The sequence below is a fragment of the Canis lupus genome, chromosome 7 (genome assembly GCF_048164855.1).
Source record: "Canis lupus baileyi chromosome 7, mCanLup2.hap1, whole genome shotgun sequence".
NCBI classification, from domain to species: Eukaryota; Metazoa; Chordata; class Mammalia; order Carnivora; family Canidae; genus Canis; species Canis lupus.
This window is the reverse complement of record NC_132844.1, coordinates 81,080-101,023: the sequence shown is the minus strand read 5'-3', so window position 1 is coordinate 101,023 and position 19,944 is coordinate 81,080. Positions and strand designations below refer to the sequence as shown.

General features: G+C 54.0%; 1 long non-coding RNA gene across 1 annotated transcript; it reads right to left on the bottom strand.

The window, feature by feature from the left end:
- Nucleotides 1-7,890: 7,890 nt before the first annotated feature.
- LOC140636441 (uncharacterized) lies at nt 7,891-18,737 on the bottom strand. The gene is made up of 3 exons (XR_012033627.1): nt 18,566-18,737; nt 12,405-12,611; nt 7,891-8,686 (listed from the first exon to the last, which is right to left on the bottom strand). It is a non-coding gene; the product is annotated as an uncharacterized lncRNA (long non-coding RNA).
- Nucleotides 18,738-19,944: the final 1,207 nt, after the last annotated feature.

Genomic DNA, 19,944 nt, shown 5'->3' with positions numbered 1-19,944 from the left:
CCATTCACCTCCCCTGCTCTGCTTCCTGCCATGCTAGCGGGTGATCCCCAGGGTTGCACCTGCTTCTCCATCCAGGGATCCAGTTTTCTGAGACCCCACTTCAGGTCCCACCGTGTCCCGGAGCTCGTCCTTGCTAGGCTGGGGGGCTCCCTCCGTCCCACAGCTTCCGCAAAGCTTAGCAGGCCTTTTCGAACTTGATTAAAGCCACACTCCCCTCCTCTCCGCTAGCGACCTTGCCTGCACCCTCAGTGCTGGGTCCAGGAGTCACGCGTCACCTGCAGCTGCTGCTTCCCCTGCACCCCTCCCCCACACCAGGCGGCAGCTCCAAGGCAGACGAGGGCGAAGACACTGGCTCCTCTGCTGGCTGCCCAGCCCCAGCTCCCCTCCTCTCGCCATTGAATGTGGCAACATCCTTTTCAGTCTCAATGGAGTTTTTACATCTAATTTCCAGTGTCCCTTTCCTATAGGGGCAACCACAGCCGGAGCATGGGCCACAGGTGCTCAGGAAGGGGGGGTTTAGCTAGAGAATGAATGGGTGTCACGTGCCAGGATTCAGCCGAGGGCAGGGAAGGTGCTCCCAGGCCATGAGACTTCCTAAATCCTACAGAACAGCATGAAATAAAGCTTTTTGTGTAAAAGTTTTTAAAAGATTTTTTAAAATTGTGAACCCCTTCACAATTTTAAATTGTGGGGCACCTGGGTGCTCAGTCGGTGAAGCATCTGACTTCAGCTCAGGTCATGACCTCAGGGTCCTGGGATCGAGTCCTCATCAGACTCCCCACTTAAATAAATTCCTTTTAAAAAAAAGTTTACTCTTAAAAATTTTCTGGTCTATGGTAAAAACTTACATTTAGAAGTAAAACTGTTGTATCACTATTTTAAACGGATCTAATGGATTCTAAAGAAAATATTTGAAATCCAGGAGAATGTCCCATTGCTTTTCTCTATGCTTGAATTCATATTCTCAATCCCTCCCTAATACCGTTTTATCCTAAAGTAATAAACTTTCAGGGCTTACAAGTTTATTTGTTTTATTGATCACCCCCTCCTATTTTCTGTGATGAAAAAAAAAGTATAAAATAAAAGTTGATGTTTGAGAAAAGTCGGTGTTATCCAGGGACTTTTGGGAGGTGATGAGAACATTTTGGAAATGGAACTGGCGGTTGCACAACAGTGTAGATGTGCAAAATGCTGCCAGAGACAGGGGAAGGGGTGAAGCAGGGAGGGGATCAAGAAGCACAAACTTCGGGGACCCTTGGGTGGCTCAGCGCTTTAGCACCTGCCTTTGGACCAGGGAGCGATCCTGGAGTCCCGGGATCGAGTCCCACATCGGGCCCCCGGCATGGAGCCTGCTTCTCCCTCCTCCTGTGTCTCTGCCTCTCTCTCTCTCTCTCTCTCTCTCTCTGTGACTATCATAAATAAATAAATAAAATATTTTTTAAAAAAAAGAAACACAAACTTCCAGGTGGAAGATGAAAGCACAGTGTAGGGGATATAGTCAGTAACGCTGTAGCAGGTGGCGAGCGCGGAGTCGCGCACAGATCCGTCAGGTCCCCGCGTTGTACACCCGAAACTAATACGACCTTGTGTGTAAACCATACTTCAGCTTAAAAAGTGAATTCACTCTGGATGAAGTCATCGTCATATTTACTAGTACTACATAATTGATCCAAATAGCATAAATGTCATACATTTTGATGAACACCATCAAAAAGAACTTCTATTAAAATGCCTTCCTTAGTACCGTGCTTGAGGCTGGGGTTTTCCAGTTGGTTTGTCCTTGGGGGCCTGATACTTCTTTCTAAAGCAATAGGGGGTTCCCAGCATCAGTTCTCTTCCTAGCTCTCATTTTTAGAGATGGAATTTTTGAGGAAACTGTTCATATACAGAGTGTTTCTATAGCAACAGTACTCAACGATTCGGGCTCCTCCAGAGTTATGTGTCAAAAACCACATGATAATGTATCATCAAAAATTGTGATGCTGTGTCCGTCAGCATCAGCTCGAACCCCCTTCAATTTGATGGAAGAGTAGGAAGCCAACTTTTCTCTGAAAGGTTGGTATTTAGACATTAAATACCCAAGGATGTAGCAAATGTCTCTTCCTTCCACCTGTTAGTCTTCACTAAAGGCACCTGGTCTTCCCCCCGTGGCTCCAGGGGTGGAAAGTGGAGCCCAGACGTCTGTTTTGCTGGTGCAGATTGTGGGCAACGCCAGGCAATCTTGGAGGCGCAGGCTGGAGACAAGGTGCTGAGCTCTGAGTCAGTACTTCCGGAAGTGCCCCTGCCCTGTGTTCAACTTCTGCTTAAACTGGCTCAGGGTCATGTGACGCGTATCTGCAACTGAACAGACCAAGAAATCCTATATTTGCCCCCTGCCCGCCATTGGGCCTACAGTGCTCCTACTGGAGGTGACTCACCACAGGGGCAAGAGAGCTGCTGATGAACGAATCCACCCTGAGCCCCGTGTTTTCTTACCTGTAAGACGAGGTGCTCAGTGAACGCTCACACCCAGGGCTCCCGTGGTGGGAGGGGCACACTCCACGTCCGCTAATGTTGGGTTGCCTGCCCACGGGCTTGCAGCGGCGGGAGGCAGCCAGGAAAGCACCGCGTGTCTCTGCTCTGAGCTCCCTCGCCGCTGCCCTCACCCCATCGGAAGCGCTTGCTTCGTCCCCAGATGAGACGCAGTCTAGCCACGGCCCGAACCAGGGCTGGCCTAGGGAACCACAGACCCGGTGGGACGACGCGATCGCTGCGAGGCAGCAAGCACGGGGGCGACTTGTTACGCGGCGTTACTGTAGCAGGCTGGTGAGCAGCTCTGAGGGCTGTTTGCAGAGCAAACCAGGAGAGCCCGCAGCGCGCCTTCTCTGCGCCACAGGGCAAGGCCTCAGCGCTCCTACTGGAAGCCCCCGGTCTCCGCCACGGAGCTGCGGGCCTGCGCCCCCCTCTTCCCTTACAGTGTCAGAACTGGAAGCAGCATCTGACGGCAGGACCCCCTGTGCGGCTCTCCTGCCTCCGTCCTCCTCTGACCCCTGACCAGCGGGCACACCCAGCTCAGCAGCTCCTCCGAGGCCTCACTCGTCCACTGGCATGTCTCTTGCCCCGATGGGGCAGCCAGTCCCGGTGCTGATGGGCCCGAGCCCTGCCCACAGCCCTGCTGATGAAGCCCCTGTTGCTCCTGTTGCCCCCTCCGCCCTCCCAGCTTCCCCAAGGGGGGGATGCCTCCTCCCCGGGCCCCTGTCGCCCATTTCGGTTCCCTGTGTGCTCGCGGAGCTCGGCCTGCCTGCTGCCTGCGCTGCTCAGGCTGGGGTCCTGGCCAGGCCTCCATGACGCACTCTGGGGGACTCTCTTCCACCCCAGCAAGCCCTGCTGTGCCCTCCGTCCCCCTCCAGACCCCGCTGCGCGACCCGATACACACAGACACGGCGCTCTTTCCACCGCACCCAAGCCGCCTTCTCCCCTCCCTCCCAGGGAAGTCAATATACTTGCCCCCGTGGCCTAAGTCACACGTGACCGTCGACTTATTCTAGTTAATTTAGGGACACACAGCCTCTCTGCACCTTCTGCATGGCTGCGTCCGTCTTTGGAAAACTGTGTCGTAGGTCTTTGCCTCTCACTCTCCTCCTTTTAAGTTTCTCCTGCAACTTCTCCAAGAATAAGGAATTAGCGGTTTGGAGCCAGACAAGCCCCTGAACCACCCTGAGCATCCGCGTCCTCATCCATAAAATGAGAGAAGTCTTACGTCCGCTTCAGCAGGACAGTGCGGACCGACTCACAGAGGCGGTGAAAGGGGGAAGGTTGCTCTTCAGCAAACATTGTCGCCTCTCCTCTTCCTTCGCCTTCCTCCCTGCACCCCTCTGCCTCCACCTCTCCCCAGATGGGCGTCTGTCTCTGTCTCTGTGTCTCTGTCTCTGTCTCTGTGTCTGTCTCTCTGTGTCTGTCTCTGTGTCTCTCTGTGTCTCTGTGTCTGTCTCTGTGTCTCTCTTTCTGTCTCTGTCTCTGTGTCCATCTCTCTGTCTCTGTCTCTCTGTCTTTATCTCTGTGTCTGTTTCTGTCTCTCTGTGTCCATCTCTCTGTCTCTGTCTCTGTGTCTCTGTCTCTGTCTGTCTCTGTGTCTATCTCTCTGTCTCTCTGTCTCTGTCTCTGTGTCTGTCTCTGTGTCTGTCTGTGTCTGTTTCTCTGTCTCTCTGTGTCTGTCTCTGTGTCTCTCTGTCTCTGTCTCTGTGTCTCTCCCCAGCCCTGGCAGTCACTCCCTAGCCCCCCGCTCCCCGTGCTACGGTCTGGACACCCCGAAGACCACGCAGAGGAGCCCCTGCAGGGCCCGATGCTCTCCTGTCTCCGGCCCCTGCAGGCCCTTGAGCCTGAAAGCCAGAGGCCGGGGTTGGCCAGAGGCCGGCGACAGCCAGTTCCCTGCATGGGCTGGACCACGCGACACACGGAGCTGGCCGCCGAGAACAGGAAGGGAAGCAAATGACAACAGAGAGAACAGGTCGCCGGAAGCGGGAAGGGCACAGGACGCAGCACGGGAGCTGCTGCTGAGGCTTCTGGGTCACCACCTCCCCCCGAGGGTCACCTGGCTGCCGGGCTGAGGCTGACCCCTCCCGCTCCCGGGCGACCGTTGTCCTGCTTCCCCGGGACCCGCACACCTGAAGGCTGCCTCTTTGCCTGTGACCTGCATGACCCCGGCGGTGCAGGGGACACCATCCTGCTGTATTTTCTCTTCCACCAGGCTTTCGGGGGTCCGGCCTCATGTTGGTCTGCGACCCGCTCCCCGACACTTGGGTCTCCCCGGAGTGACTGTCCTCCGAAGCAGCCACACATCAGCTGGATGAAAGACGGCAAAACTCGGAAGAAAGGAGATGCTGCTGAGAGGCGGTGAGGGAGGCTGGACTTAGATGGTTTGCCCTTTCTCCTGCCCTCAGAGGCTCGTGCATGGAGACCTCAGAAACGTCAGGGCCACCAGCACTGATTCGTGGGACCCACCGTCAGAGCACTTCCTCCTCGCGACTTCTCATCTGGAGCAGAATTAGAGACGGTATCGAGAAGCCCCTCTTACCCCGACAGCAAGGGCAATGTAATCATGGCACCTCCATCTTCCCGAGGTCACCGTCTTTCTAAGTGGAGGGTCCCCAAGTGGACATGCACTGCTAGGAACTGTACGTCCTTTGCTAGGATGTGACATTGGGTATTTGTCTTTCACTAACACAGTAAATTAATAATCTTTGGACAGCCTGCCCGCCCTCAGGGGGAGGACGGGGCCATCAGAGCCCTCCAGCGTCAGAGGGGGACAGTGGCTAAGCAGGCGTCCTTCAGCTCTCTCTGTCCCTTGGTCCCCGACTTACAGGAATGCTGGAAGGGCCCCTGCGCAAATGCCCCGATCCTGCCCCTCCTGCTGCTGCCTGTGCCTGCGGCTCCTGGCTTCCCCCACGGCGGTCTTGCTTCTTGCCTATTTTCAAAACCTCCCATGAATTCCTGGAGCTCCTCGCAGCCTTACCATATATCTTGGTGTAAATTGCCAGAATTGGTTTCTTTGTTCACAAACTAAAGAACAGAATCCCATCCCCCTCCCCTTTCCCCGCCCTTCTTGGTCAGGGCATCGCGTGTGTTGTTTATCAGCCTCATTTTCTCGAGTCTTGAGAAGGGTGTTCTCTGACGGCACCGCCGGACGAGGTGCTGCTGGCCTACGCTCAGTGGCGCTTGCAGCCACCAGCCCTCTGAGCGGGGTCTCCAGCCGTCGTCTCCCCTGCTGCTTGCCGCCATCAAAGGCCACGTGCTCAGGACTTTTGCCTGGGCTGGCCTGGGGAGGTCTCGTATCATTGGTGAAAGTTGTCTGGGCTCCTCTTCTGCGGTGCTCCCTACATCCTTCAACGGGGATGGGCACCCGTAGGGCCAGAGCTTTAACTAGGAGGCACCCTATAAAGTTAAAACCAATCTCTCTTTCTGAGAAGTTGTAAGATTAGAGAAGAAACTGGAGAAATTGAATCCTGACTGGGCTTGGGAATGAAAGCACATTTGGTCGTCCCTTTTCCACCAGCTCCCTCTCCGTCCTATGAGGTGCAGGGGCAGGACACGGCAGGGCAAGGTGGCCGGGAGCAAGGAACATGACCTCTGTGTGTGTGTGTGTGTGTGTGCACATATGTGTACATGCTTGTGCGTGTGTTTGTATGTGAGCACGTGTGCCTGAGTGTGCGTGCTGCATGTGTGCACGTGCACATGTGTTTGTGTGTTGTGTGCATGTGTGCATGTGCGTCCTCATATGACTATTCACACACGTGGCCAGGAGCCGTAGACACAGTACAGCCTGCAAGCAAATTAATAATCTAACTGCAGGGGCCCCTGGGGGGCTCAGCGGTTGAGCACCTGCCTTCAGCCCAGGGCATGACCCTGGAGTCCCGAGATCGAGTCCCGCGTCGGGCTCCTTGCGTGGAGCCTGCTTCTCTTTCCGCCTGTGTCTGCCTCTCTGTGTGTCTCTCTCATGAATAAATAAATAAGATCTTTTAAAAAAAATAATACTCCTACTGCAAAACCACTGAGAGCTTTCGTAGCTGCATCAATTGATTGTTTTCTAGTTGAGAAATCTCACGGCAAACTGACAGGAAGAGGCCTTTAGGCTTGAGGCAAAAGGGGGGGACAGAGTGAGACCTGGAGGAAACGTCTCCGATGTGAAATGAATCTATGGCTTCAGCACAGTGTCCCGGAGTGGCTCAGGGAACGGAACCCTGCCATCGGCCAGCCGGCCAGTGCCTGCTCTCCCGGCAGACCCTCCAGGCAGGGCTGTTGGCTAGAGGAGCCACAGAAGACCCCTGGGGAAGCTTTGAGCATCTCCTCCTGTGCTGCCTGCCACTGCCAAACCTGTCATCACCTTAAAACTGAGGAGCTCTTTGTTTGGGAAAGACCTCCAAGCAGTCCCGAAGGCGGCCCAGGGCCAGGGGCCTTGGAGTGCCCAGGGCAGCTGGAGCTGGCTGGAATCTGGCCAGGACGTGGTCTCTTTACTTGTGAAGCTTGGACACACACGGGGAGCCCAGGTACCACGCTCGTGTCGCCCACGGCACCCAGCGCGCAGAAGCACCTGCTGTGTTAGATGATGGCCTGACTCACTTACAACCCTATTCAGTTTAAAACACCCACTAATGGGGATCCCTGGGTGGCTCAGTGGTTTAGTGCCACCCTCAGCCCAGGGCATGATCCTGGGGTCCTGGGATCGAGTCCCACGTCAGCCTCCCTGCAGAGAGCCTGCTTCTCCCTCTGCCTGTGTCTCTGCCTCTTTCTCTCTCTGTGTCTCTCATGGATAAATAAATAAAATCTTAAAAAAAAACCACCCACTAAGTGTTTTAATCTGAGTAGTCTCCTACAGGATACAGCACATCCTTTGAACGAGCAGCCAATACTCTCCCTGCCATAACCAGAGTCCAGGAATCAAAAGATTGACGGGAACCATGGTCTCTGTCACCAATGTCCTAATGACTCATGTGAGTCCTTCTGCTTTGTGTCCCCGTAATTTTGTTCTGTGCTGGTTTAAATGTTTTAGTTCTCAAGAGAAGATATATTAATTGTAATGAATTGGAAATTGAAGCTGCCACCTGGTCCTTTTGTGCTCCTCCTGCCATTGAATCACTAGGCAGAGAAAGGGGCAGGTCGTGGTCTGGTGAGACTCCAGCTACAAGAGGGAAACCCGACTGCTGCTGTGGAGCCGCAGAGGTGATGTCTGGATCCAAAGGTTAGTGGAAAACCGAGTAATGCAAGGAAGACAGACTCACCGGAGATCTGGACTCCTTGGAAATGAATGTTCGGGTCACCTCATCATGGAAAGAAACCCATCAAGAGTTGAGGGCAAATGGAACATGAAAAAATATAGAAAAAGAAAATTATTCTGAAAAAATAAATCTGGACACAGACATTAGACTTTCACAAAATTAACTCAAAATGAGTTGAAGAATAAATGTAAAACATTGAACTATATAGCTTCTAGAAGATGATGCGGAGTAAATCCAAGTGGCTTTGAGGTTAGCAGTGGGTTTTTAGATATTTCACTGAAATTGTGACCAATGAAAGAAAAAAATGGATGAGTAAGACCTTATTAAAAATAAAAACTCCTACTCTTTGAAAAACACTATCAAAAGAATAAAAAATCAGGTTATGGATTGGAAAAAAGTGTTTGCAAAACACACATCTGATAAAGGGCTTGTATCTGAAACATTCAAAGAACCTGATTTAAAAATAGGCAAAAGTTTTGAAAACACACTTTACCAAAGTAGATATATATAGATGTCAACTAAGTATATGAGAAGATGTTCAACATCATACGTTTTGGGGATTGCAATCCTAAAATGACAGTACACACCTATGAGAATAGCTAAAAAATTTTTTTGACAATACCAAATGCTGGTGAGGGTATAGAACAAGAACTGTCATTTTTGGCGGTGGGAGTGCAAAATGGATTAGCCACTTTGGAAGTTTCTTACAAAGCTAAACAGAGTCTTCCCATATACTCTCACATATGAACTCCTGGGTATTTACCCAATTGAGTTGAAAACTATGTCCATACAAACACCTGCACACAAATCTTTATGGCCCCTTATCCGTATTACCTTAAACTGGAGGCACCCAGGATGCCCTTCAGTCGGTGGATGGTGAACCCGCTGGGACACACCCAGGCCCGGAATAGTGCTTGGTGCTGACAAGAAATGAGCTGTCACGGGACAAAAAGACACGGAGAAGCATTAACTGAGTGAAAGAAGCCAAACTGAAGCCCGTGTGCCCTGTGATGCCAGCCACGGGATATTCTGGGAAATGTGAAACCAGAGACCCTGAAAAGATGTGGTTGCCACGCTCCCAGGGGACGGAGACACCAGGCAGGGCCCGGAGCGCAGGATTTCAGGGCGTCGAAGCTACTCTGCATGATCTCGGAATGGAAGACACGTGACCGTTACGAACTTGTCAAAACCCCAGTCCAGGGGACTCGGCCGTTTAGCGCCGCCTTCAGCCCAGGCCGTGACCCCGGGGTCCCAGGATCGAGTCCCACGTCGGCCTCCCCGCAGGGAGCCTGCTTCTCCCTCTGCCTGGGTCTCTGCCTTTCTCTCTGTGTCTCTCATAAATAAATAAATAAAATCTTAAAAAAAAAAAACAGAATGTGCAACACAAAGAGCTAACCTTAATGTAAATTATGGACTTTAGTTAATGATAATATATCAATATTGCTTCATTAACTGTAACAAATACGCACACTAATTCCAAATGTTAATAATAGGGGAAACTGAGTGGGTGGTGGTGGCAGGGGGAGGGGAAGTAATGCGGGAGCTTTCTGTACTATCTGCTCAGTTTTTCTGCAAATCTAATATTGTTCTAAAAAATAAAGTCTGTTAATTTTTTAAATGAGTAGTGTATCGATGAGCTATAGAAAACTTTCCCAAATCTGATGAAAACTATAGGCCACAAATGCATGCAACTCGACAAATCCCAGACTGGAAGTATGAACCGCACCACGGCTCCATCATAAATTGCTTAAAACCGATTATAAAGAGGTAATCTTTTTTTATACTTTTTTATTTTATTTTATTTTATTTTATTTTATTTTATTTTATTTTATTTTATTTTATTTTATTTTATTTTTTAAAGAGGTAATCTTAAAGACGGTCAAGAATGACCCATCATGTACAGAGGAAGAAAGAATGGCAGGCGGCTTCCTATCAGGAACAATGTGAGCCAGAAGACGGTTGGCCAACATCTTTAAAGTTTTGCAATATCATTGTCAACCTCGGGATACTTGGGGGGCTCCGTGGTTGAGTGTCGGCTTTCCCGGGGTCCTGGGATCGAGTCCTGCATCGGGCTCCCTGCTCAATGGGGAGCCTGCTTCTCCCTCAGCCTCTACCCCTCCCCCTGCATATGCATGTTCTCTCTCTACCTCTCTCTCTCAAACGAATAGATAAAACCTTAAAAATAATTTTAAGAATTTCAAATAAAACATTGTCGACCTAGAATCCTTTGCCTCATGAGAACATTTTTCAGAAGCAAAGGCAAAATAAATACATTTTTAGACCTATAAATGATGAAAGAATTCATCAGCAGGGGACGTGCGTGTGTGAAACCTTGTGAACCCCTTATTCTTCTGCGTGTTTCCATGCTCATATGATCTCACACAAATATGAGAACGGCTCTATGCATGGCCTGTTGTGTGCACAACCATTTTATCTCTCTCCTGAACCCTGCTTTGCTCGCTCAGTAGTACCCAGTGGACATCCTTCATTGTCAGCTTTTTCATGGATACACAATACTTCATGAGACATGTTTTCCATCAATTATTCAATGCCTCTTAAAAAAGGAAATCACTAAAGTTAAGTGTGTCCTAAAGATAAATCACAGAAGAAGAAGAACTATCAAAGCTTTGCATTTTCTTCCTTCTGGTCTATACATATGCTTGCACGTATTAATTATTTTTTCCCCTTCTCTTCCCCTCTAGTTATTTTAAAAGTTTTTCTAAAAAAAAATAAATAAATAAATAAAAGTTTTTCTCAGGTTGCAGACTATTTGGATGGGATTTTGCTCGCACTCATTGAGACTCAGCGTTGCCCCGACAGGTGAGTGACTAATGGACTCTTTGTCCACCTTCCCGGGAAGAGGCTGAGGACAGCAGTCTTGGTACAGGTGTTGCAGTCCTCGCCCAGGGAGTGGGTGGAAGCTTGTGGAAAGCTGACCTGTGACTCGAAACTCATTCTGGGCCGTTCCGCTCTGTGATGCTGTGGCCTGAGCTCTGCCCGCCACGCCCTGGCAGCTGGCCCAGCTCCGTGGACGGGAGCTCCTCGAGGTGACAGGTGGTTGGTGCGGCCGGGCCTCCCGGGGCCTCCAGGCCCTGTGCCGCTGCCCCCCCGCCACCAGCTGCAGGTGCCTCCTCCAGCTCCCCGACACCTGCACCGTCAGGTCATCCCAGTTCCGTGTTTGAGTCACCTGGGGATTCAGGGACCCTGGGGCACAGGTCCGCCTGGCCGCGAGGAGCAGGTGGGTCCTGGCGGGTGGCTAACACCGGCATCTGACGTCCCGACCTCAGTCAGCACCAAAGGCTCCTTGGCAGTGCCCTTCTGGCCCCGGGACAACGGACACGTTCACAGGCCCCCCAGCGTGGGCCCGGCGTGGCCCGGGGGGGACAACCCAGGGGTGCACCAGGAGGAGGACTAGGAGAACCTCTGCTCTCGCACTCGCTTCCCCTGCCTCGTCCACGCTCTCCTGGCACTTGGCACCCTGACACACCTACCTCATCGCTTGTCACCACCAGTTAAAACATAAAGCGTATGAAGGGACAATCTTGCCTCTTTCACTCACTAGTGAATCCCCAGCGCCCAGAAGAGAGACTGACCCGTGGTAGGTGCAGAACAAAACTTTATAAAATCAGTAAATGGAAGCTCCCAGCAGGAGTGCCCAGAGGCTCACTTCAGCGTCTTACACCAACGGGTGTAACAATGGGAATGATCTGATGCGGTTCACTGAACGGCCTTGGTAATAGGCGGAGCCGCCGCGCACCCATAAAACACAAATCTCTGAGCCTCGGTGGCTTAGTCGGCCAAGCGGCTGACTCGATTCGGGCTCAGGTCGTGATCTTGGGCTTAGGCGCTACAGCCTCCGTCCGGCTCCATGCTCGGGGGTGCGGCGAGGGGGGATCCTGCTGGAGACTCCCTCCCCCTGCTCCTCCCCAGTCACACTCTCTCTAAGAAATAAATACAATCTTTTTAAAAATATGCTGGACGTTCACTTGTTCACACAAAGTGAGTAGTTCATGATGTAGCATTCAATAAAATTTAGAAATTTAAAAGAAAGTATAAAAGAAAATGTTTGCTATCCGTGATTTATTCTTTTTTTATCTAGGAATATCATCCAAATTTGCTTTTGAGAACCATCCCTTTTCCATTTGAGCTGTGTTTGGATGGCTTGACTCATCATCTGGACTGGCCCCTTGAACCAGGAGGCACGGCCCTGCCAACCAGCCGCAAGGGTGGGCACCACACCCAGTCACAGGAAATAAGAAAGTGTCCCAAGGCTTCTGTGAAAGGGCCTTCTTATCTCCTCAGAAGGACCCCTTATTCAGATCTGTCTAGTACCCCAGATGGTATCTGTGCTGATGTGGCCACTTTGCCGGCACCCTCAGGGGAGGAGGCGGGCAGTGGGGCCTGCCGTCCAGGCGGCAGCGTGGAGAAATGACTAGGAGCCAATTCATTCCAACCACTCGGTGAAGGGACCCCTACCTCTGGATGTTTAGCTAATAAATCCTATTACTGCTTGGGTCCAGTTGAATTAGGATTTTGGTCACTTGGAATCAAAAAAGTCTCAAATGGTGTGTAGGGCTTGATCCCACTTTGGTTTTCTAAATATATTAAAAAATATTCAGTCATATAAACACAATATCGTCCCTTTCAACCCACCTCAACATCTTCCAACGGGCATCTGGCTTCATCCCTCCAAGAACCAGTTCCAGCTCGGGGAGCAGGAGGTTCATCCGTACACGGCTGGAAAGGCACTGTACCCTCCGGAAAATGGCGATGCGTGTTGCCAGAAGCCGTGTGTGTGCACGCACATGTGTGCGTGTGTGTATGTGCATGTGCGTGTGTGTAGAAAATGTCGAGAGGAACCTATAAGAAAAGGTTAAAAGTGGTTCTCTTTGGTTAGTATATTGCATGGCTTTTTTTCTTACTACATGCATTTTCCTTTTTCTTTTTAAAGATTTTATTTTTTTATTATTTATTCATGAGAAACACACATAGAGAGAGAGAGGCAGAGACCCAGGCAGAGGGAGAAGCAGGCTCCATGATGGGACCCCGATGGGGACTCGATCCTGGGACCCTGGGGTCATGCCGCTGAGCCCCCCTGGGATCCCCCTACATTTATTTTCTAGCCTTTCTAGATAAACTTGTATTTTCCAGGTCATATTTTTTTTCTCAAAAAATATCACTGGGCAGATATCAATATTGACATCAATATATATCAAAAGTTTAACGAGACACACACTGTCTGTACTTTGGCCTCAGCAGGTTGGGGTAGTACTTTCAGTTTCCAAGTCTGTTTGCTCGGAGTGCAGGTGCATGGAGGCCGCCCCCTGACTCCCGGGCGCTTGTCTGAGCACACGCGCGAGAAGCCAGACTCTGCTTCCAGGTTTTATAGGTCGCGTTAGCCTCAGATTTTATGCCTAAATTTTATTATTGTGAACAATCCAAGAACCAGAGAGAGAGCCTTCGCTGCTTAGAGGGGCAACAGTATCTTCTGATCAGAAATAGGGACACACTGTCTCCCCGGTTCTGTTACACTTGCTAAAATCCTGGGGAAAGAGTGGCCACCGCGGCCGGTTTCCACCGAGCTCCCCGCGGCCCCCCGTCCGGAGCCCTGGCCCAGGGTGGGGGCTCCCGGGGGGCCCGGGCCCGGCGCTCAGGCCACGCGGACGTGCAGAGATCAATCAGCCGAGCAGGTCTCTTCCAGTAAGAGGAGCCGGCGGGGCCGACACAGGCTGGACATCTGTCAGGCAAACAGCCACCGAGCAGAACAAAGCTGGGGATTATATTCGCTGCAGCTCGTCCCGAGGCCCAGCAGGCGACACCCAGGCTGCTGGCCTCCTTCCCCGCACACGGCGCCCCGGGAGGGCGCGCTGCCGCCAGGGCCCACATGTAAGCGGGAAATTCAGGTGGGTCCTTGCCGTCGGGATGTCGCCGCCTGCCACGTGCACGCTGAGGGGTCACGTCCACAGAACGCTTGCTTTTGCAAGTGGTGACCACTGACCCCGAGGACCTGACGGTGCAGTTGGTCACACTTGACCCCCCACCTCCATCTGGGGGGGTGCTCCGCTGCGTGGACATACCTCGGAGGCCCTGCGGGGCCCGGGCCGGAGGCTGACTCTGCTCCGGGTCCCGCCACCCACGGGCCAGGCCGGGGCCCTGATTCCACGGCTGACACCGCGTGGTCACAGTTGGCCCAAGTCCCTACAGTCGGGTGGCCGCCCACCCTGCCTCTCAGACCCCCCACGGGCCGCACGGCTGCCGGCGGGCTGCTTGTCCTCGCTGCGTGGGCCCCACAGCAGTGGGAGGGGAAGGAGGCCCGAGGCCATTGCCGGGAGGCCTTGCGCCAGGGGCTCAGGCATGAGCGTCCACGCACGTCGCGGCAGTGGTACAGGTGCAGAGGCTCCTGGCCTCCCCGCTGTGAGGGCCAAGGCCATCCCTCTCCCGGAAGGAGACGGACTGCGTGACCCGTTCATGACTCGGACGAGCAGCCCTGTCCCCTCGGGGTCGCCGTCTTCCTCCCCCGGGAGCCTGTGCCTGAGGGCCCCACGCGGACGGAGGAGCAGCCCACGCGTGAGGAGCTGCGTCTCGCCCCCACTCAGCACAGGATTCCGGACGCCAGCCCACCTCCTGCCGCAGGGAGGCCTTTGGCTACCAGCTTGGCTGCCGCCTCCCGGGCCACCCGGAGCCTGGGCCGTGCGGGAAGCCACGCACGCAGCCGTGACAGTGACGTGCTTACTGTGTGGAGCCACTGCGCGGGCTGACCGGCCCGGCGGCACACGCCTGATGCACCTGTGTGTGTCAAGGTGCCGCGGCTGCTGGAGATGAGCCCAGTCGCCCACTCCTCCTGGCGGCGAGACGGGGAAGCCACAGGCGTGGCTCAGGTTCAGTGACTCTGCTCACAGGTGTGCGCTCCCTCGCGGTTAGGGACTCACGACAGCCGTGAGCAGGGCCAGGCAGGTGCAAGTGATAGTGTCACCAGCTGTCACCAGCTCTCGGACCCTGAGTGCGTGGCCTCCCTTGGCAGACAGAGGCGTGGTCCTCGGACCTCGTTGGGAGCCCGGGCCCCTGCGCCGGGGCTCAGACAGGGGCCCCTTCCGGGCAGGTGCCCGCGGTCCCCGGAGGCCGGGCAGCCGGGCCCACGAGGGCAGAGAAGGGCCCCGCGCAGTGTGTGCGCCCGAGGACAAGCAGGCGCCCCTCAGGCCCGGGGTGTCCACACTGGCAAGCAGCCCCCTCTACGCCGACGGCGGCCCTCAGCTGTGATCACTGGGGAAACGCGGATCTCCATGGGCTCCCCTGCCGCCTTGTCGCACAGGCCGGGCTCGCCGGGGGGCGTCTTCCACGACCTCACGTCCTGTCTGCCTGCTGGGCACCGAGATGCAGATGACGTCGGTCACCCTGTGCCGAAAGTCAGGGCCCCCGTCCGCTCCAGCGCCCGAACGAGTGTGTGGAGCGGGGACTGGGCCACGTGACCTACTGTGACCCTGCGTGGACGAGGACGCCCCTCCCGCGCGGAGTCGCTCCAACCTCAGGACGCGTGTCTCCTGCGGCCGAGCCGTCGCGGCGTCCTCCATGGGAGTCAGCGCCCTGCTGGTTCGGCCCACGGCCCACTCCGCTGTGCTCTAATGACGTGCAGCCGCCTGGGGTGGCTCCTGCGTCCTCCCTGCACCCTGCATCCGGGCCTGCTCCGAGCCCGGCCAGCCGCTGAGTGCAAGCTGAGGGACCCGCTGGGCCTCCCGCTTATTCTGTCCCCAGCCCGAGGATATGGTCATTTTCCGGCGACGCCTCGACGCCGGGTCAGAGGCGAGGACACGCAGAGCTCCCTCCCGGGGCCATCTGTCCCCTGGTCCTGATCAGGACCCGTGAGGCCTCCACTCGGATTCTCCGTCCCCTGTCACGGGGGAGCGCACCACGTGTGCATGCAGGCTCGCCGTGGTCGCCATGCCCTGGTCTCTAACCTGCAGGGAAAGCTCCAGGTGGATGTGAGCAGGTTACCTGCTTCGTGCCTCAGTGTCCTCATCTGTAGAGGGGGTGCTGCTGGCCCCCCCACGGGGCCCTGGGAGGCCTGGGTCCTACGGTCTGTGGATGGCCGCCCCAGGCAGGGCACCACTGCGCCGGGCCTGCCGGGCCTGCCCCCCGCGCTCACCTGCCGGGCCTGACCCCCGCGCTCCCGTCTGGCGGCCAGCTACGGAGGCACCTCTGCCCCTCAGCCTGTGACAGGACAGCTGCCCTCCCCTAGTCTCTGCTCTACCCACAGATGGCTCCTGAGGGGAGGAGGCCTCCCAAAGCTCGCGTCCCTGGAGACCCCAAGCCTCGGTAGATGCGGCTGGCTGTGGGACTTGCGGGGGCCCACCCACCGCCTGCCTGGGGCTTCAGGCTCCACCTTGGGTGCGTCCGTCCAGAGTACAGGGGGTGGGCGGGGGGCACAGAGAGAAACAGCGGAGCTGAGCGTGAGTGCATGGGGTCCAGGCATCCTGGACCTCCGAGAGATGGGACCCCCCTCCTCCTCCACACCCTGCCCATGGCCACGGTTTCTGTTCTGCTGTCTGAGCCCCTCCAGGCCACCCACCCCTCCCCACCACCACCCTGTTTGTTGGAGCCCACCCTGCTCCCGGCCCCTGCCAGCTGCTGGGGGATTGGCCAAATTCACGAATTGCACTCCTCATTCTCCTACAGAAGATGGGTGCTCAGCCTCACAAAGCCTTCGGAATGAGGCCCAGCTTCTTGAAAATGGAGCCTGGGCCCCGCACCCACTGTCCCTGATGCGCCTTACAGCTCCTGCAGCCTCAGCTCGGCAGCCACGCGCTCGTGGCCGGCTGCTCCGTGGCCGTGCCTTCAGCCGCCTCTTCCGGGCCCCGGGGTGTTGCATCTCTCACCTCTTTTCCTGCACTTTAAACCCATGCAGGACCTACAGGGCTGTTCTCATTCTGTTCATTTTTCATTCAGTCCTTCATTCATTTGTTCGGTAAGTCACCAAACATGCATCTGGTCCCCTCACACCAGGAAAGAAAAGGGAGAAAAACCCCGGCCTCACGTGGGGCATCGTCCGGCCTAATGAAGAGATCAGGACAAGCACAGAAGGGAGGCAGGAGGCAAGGCCCATGAGGGAAGTGCGAACAGGTTCTGAAGACAGAAAATGTGTTTTGCTGGCAATATCAGAAGTTTTCGGAGGCAGGAATCTCAGCCTTCAGGACACGTGCGCTGAAGCCATGCAGAGGGCCAAGCGCGTCGGGGTCTGGGACGGACCTAAAGTGATGAGCAGGTTTTGGCTGGGTGGGGGTCGAGGGGAGAAGCTTGGCACAGAGGCGTGGAGAGGGGCTGCCCGGTGGGGTGACCAGGAGCAGAACAAACCCGGCACCGACTGTCCCCACCCGCTGGCCACAGCGCCCTAGCTCTCCTGTCGACAACTGCTCCTTCCTGGGCCACGCACTTGGATAAAATTGACCCCGCCTCAGCCGGGGCCCACCTCAGCTGAAGGCAGCCAGTCTATGCCGTCGTTCTGGGCACAGTGACGCGTCCCGGGGCAGCCTGCAAGCCAGGTGGGGCCGTGGGCTGCACACAGAGGGCAAAACAGAGGCGATGGGAAACCGAGGCTGGATCAAGCCTTGCTGGATGTCCCTCTGTTGTTTAAGCTGGGTTTCTCTATACCCTGTAATCTAAAATGTCCTAATAGGGACACCTGGGTGGCTCAGCGGTTGAGCGTCTGCCTTCAGCTCAGGACGTGACCCCGGGGTCCTGGGATTGAGTCCCACATCGGGCTCCCGGCGTGGAGCCTGCTTCTCCCTCTGCCTGTGTCTCTGCCTCTCTGTGTCGTCTCTCATGGATAGATAAATAAAATATTTAAAGTAGGGATCCCTGGGTGGCGCAGCGGTTTAGCGCCTGCCTTTGGCCCAGGGCACGACCCTGGAAACCCAGGATCAAATCCCACGTCGGGCTCTCGGTGAATGGAGCCTGCTTCTCCCTCTGCCTATGTCTCTGCCTCTCTCTCTCTGTGTGTCACTATCATAAATAAATTTTAAAAAATTAAAAAAATAAAAATAAAAAATAAAATATTTAAAGTAATAGTAATTAAATAAATAAAACTTCCTAATACATAATGTGAATAAAGATGCTGAGGTGAAAAAAATCCTGGAAACCAAAAGTTATCCTAAACCATCAATAAGCAACAGCTGATAAACCCAGAAAGGTAGAGTTAACCCTCAACCCTTGAAATACAGTAACAATCGCGGCTGGTGATAGTGGGCGCTTAGTGCCCGTCAGGTATAGTTTTAAGCATGTTTACTAATTCGCTCATCCTTATGGGACAGACAACAGCTTTATCCCCATTGTTTTACAGATGTGGAAACTGAGGCACAGGTGGGTTAACTGAGGCAGCACAGCGGCAGTGACACCGGCACCTGACGTCAGAGGTGGGGCTGCAGGAGCGAAATGGTCTGTAACCTCGGGCTTTGGGGTCTGACCCAGCCTCGTCTGCCCTCCGGCTCGTGTGACTTCGGGGAGGAACCTCAGGGCGCTGAGCGCCGGGTTCCTGCTCCGCGAGACAGAACGGGGCGCCGTCGGGGTTGGACGGCCCATGTGTTTGGGGGGTTCGGCCTGCAGGCCGCTGGCCTTGCCTCCGCAGCCCTGCCTCTCGTCGCCCATTGGGGCCCGGGCCCCTCCTGGGAGCTCGTCCGTGTCCACCTGCCGCGCTGCTCACACCCAGTTGCCAACCTGGAGAGGCCGCGGGGGCACTTCCGAGGAGGCTCCCGAGAGGGCCCCTGCCCCCACGTCCCCACACGCACCGCTCTGTCCGACCTCTCTTATCCCACCCAAGGCCTCACCTCCAGGTATGTCTGCAGCAGGTGCAGCCATCGTGTGAGCCCAGATCCAGACGCTTACAGGCGAGGCCGCCGACTGGCGATCACAGAGCTCCAGGTGGGCATTGCCGGAGGGCTGACTGTCCAGCAGGGGGGCCGGGGCGGACCTGGGCTGAGGCCCCCGCGCCGTGGCAAGGAAGGCTCCCTTCCTTCAAAAACAGGAGAAGGTAGAGAAGTCTATTTTATTAATATAGGTTGAAGAGGGTCATCCTATGAAAAAACCAACCCAGAAGCCACAAAGGAAGAGACTGGCAGATTTGAACATTTAAACATTTGAGACTTCTTTGTGTGAAAAGACCACATAAGTTTAAAGAGTGGCAACTAAAATAAAGTGTGTGCAAAGTATGTAAGAAATAATTAATATGCATAATAGATAAATTATTTATATTGGTAGGAATAAGACAATTAATAGAAAAATGAACAAAAAACCAGTCAATTCATAGAAGACAGACAAAATACAAACATACACACATGTGTATATATATATATTTTTTAAGATTTTATTTATTTATTTGAGAGAGAGAGAGCACAAGCAGGCGGAACAGCAGGCGGAGGGAGAGGGAGAAGCAGACTCCTCACTGAGCAGAGAGCCTGATATGGGATTTGATCCCAGGACCCTGAGACCATGGCCTGAACCAAAGGCAGACTTAACCGATTGAGCCTCCCAGGTACCTCTCTATATTTTTTTTCCATCTTCTCTCTCAACCGATAATCGAGGGAAGCAAACTAGAGAAATATATACATGTTTTTACCATCAAGGCTTGTTGTTTGCAGTAATTATGTTCTATAAAGTCACCACAAACACTGAATTAGTGAAGAGTAAATCATTGTTCCCAGAAGAAATACCGGGTCTAGTTTCCTGTGATCCTGTGGTCACAGTATTTTCAACAACCCATCGATCTATCACCCTGTTTTAGGTGCATTGTTGTTCAAGACAGCTTATTTAATATTTATCGTTGACTTGTGAACGTTGAGCTCATGGCCAGCAGACCTCTGACTCAGGCCTGGACGAACCATCTACACACATATTTTCTCCATGAGGCACATTACAGCCTCTATACTTAGGACCCCTCGATGGCACTTCAGCACTAGGCTGAGGGCCACTTTAAATGGGAAAATCAGAAATAAAAAGCACGAAAATGTGGCACTATCTAGGTGGCCGAAAGGGTCCCTCTTAAGAGTGAGAGCTAAATCAGGAAGACAGAATGTCAGCTGGGAGCACGCACACGGTGACTCACTCTCCCCACCTCCGCCCAGGTCCACTTGTCGCCATGGGCTCACAAGTAAATTTTAGCAAGCAGGCAAATGCACAAATGCAGCATCAATGGGAAGTGAGGATTGCC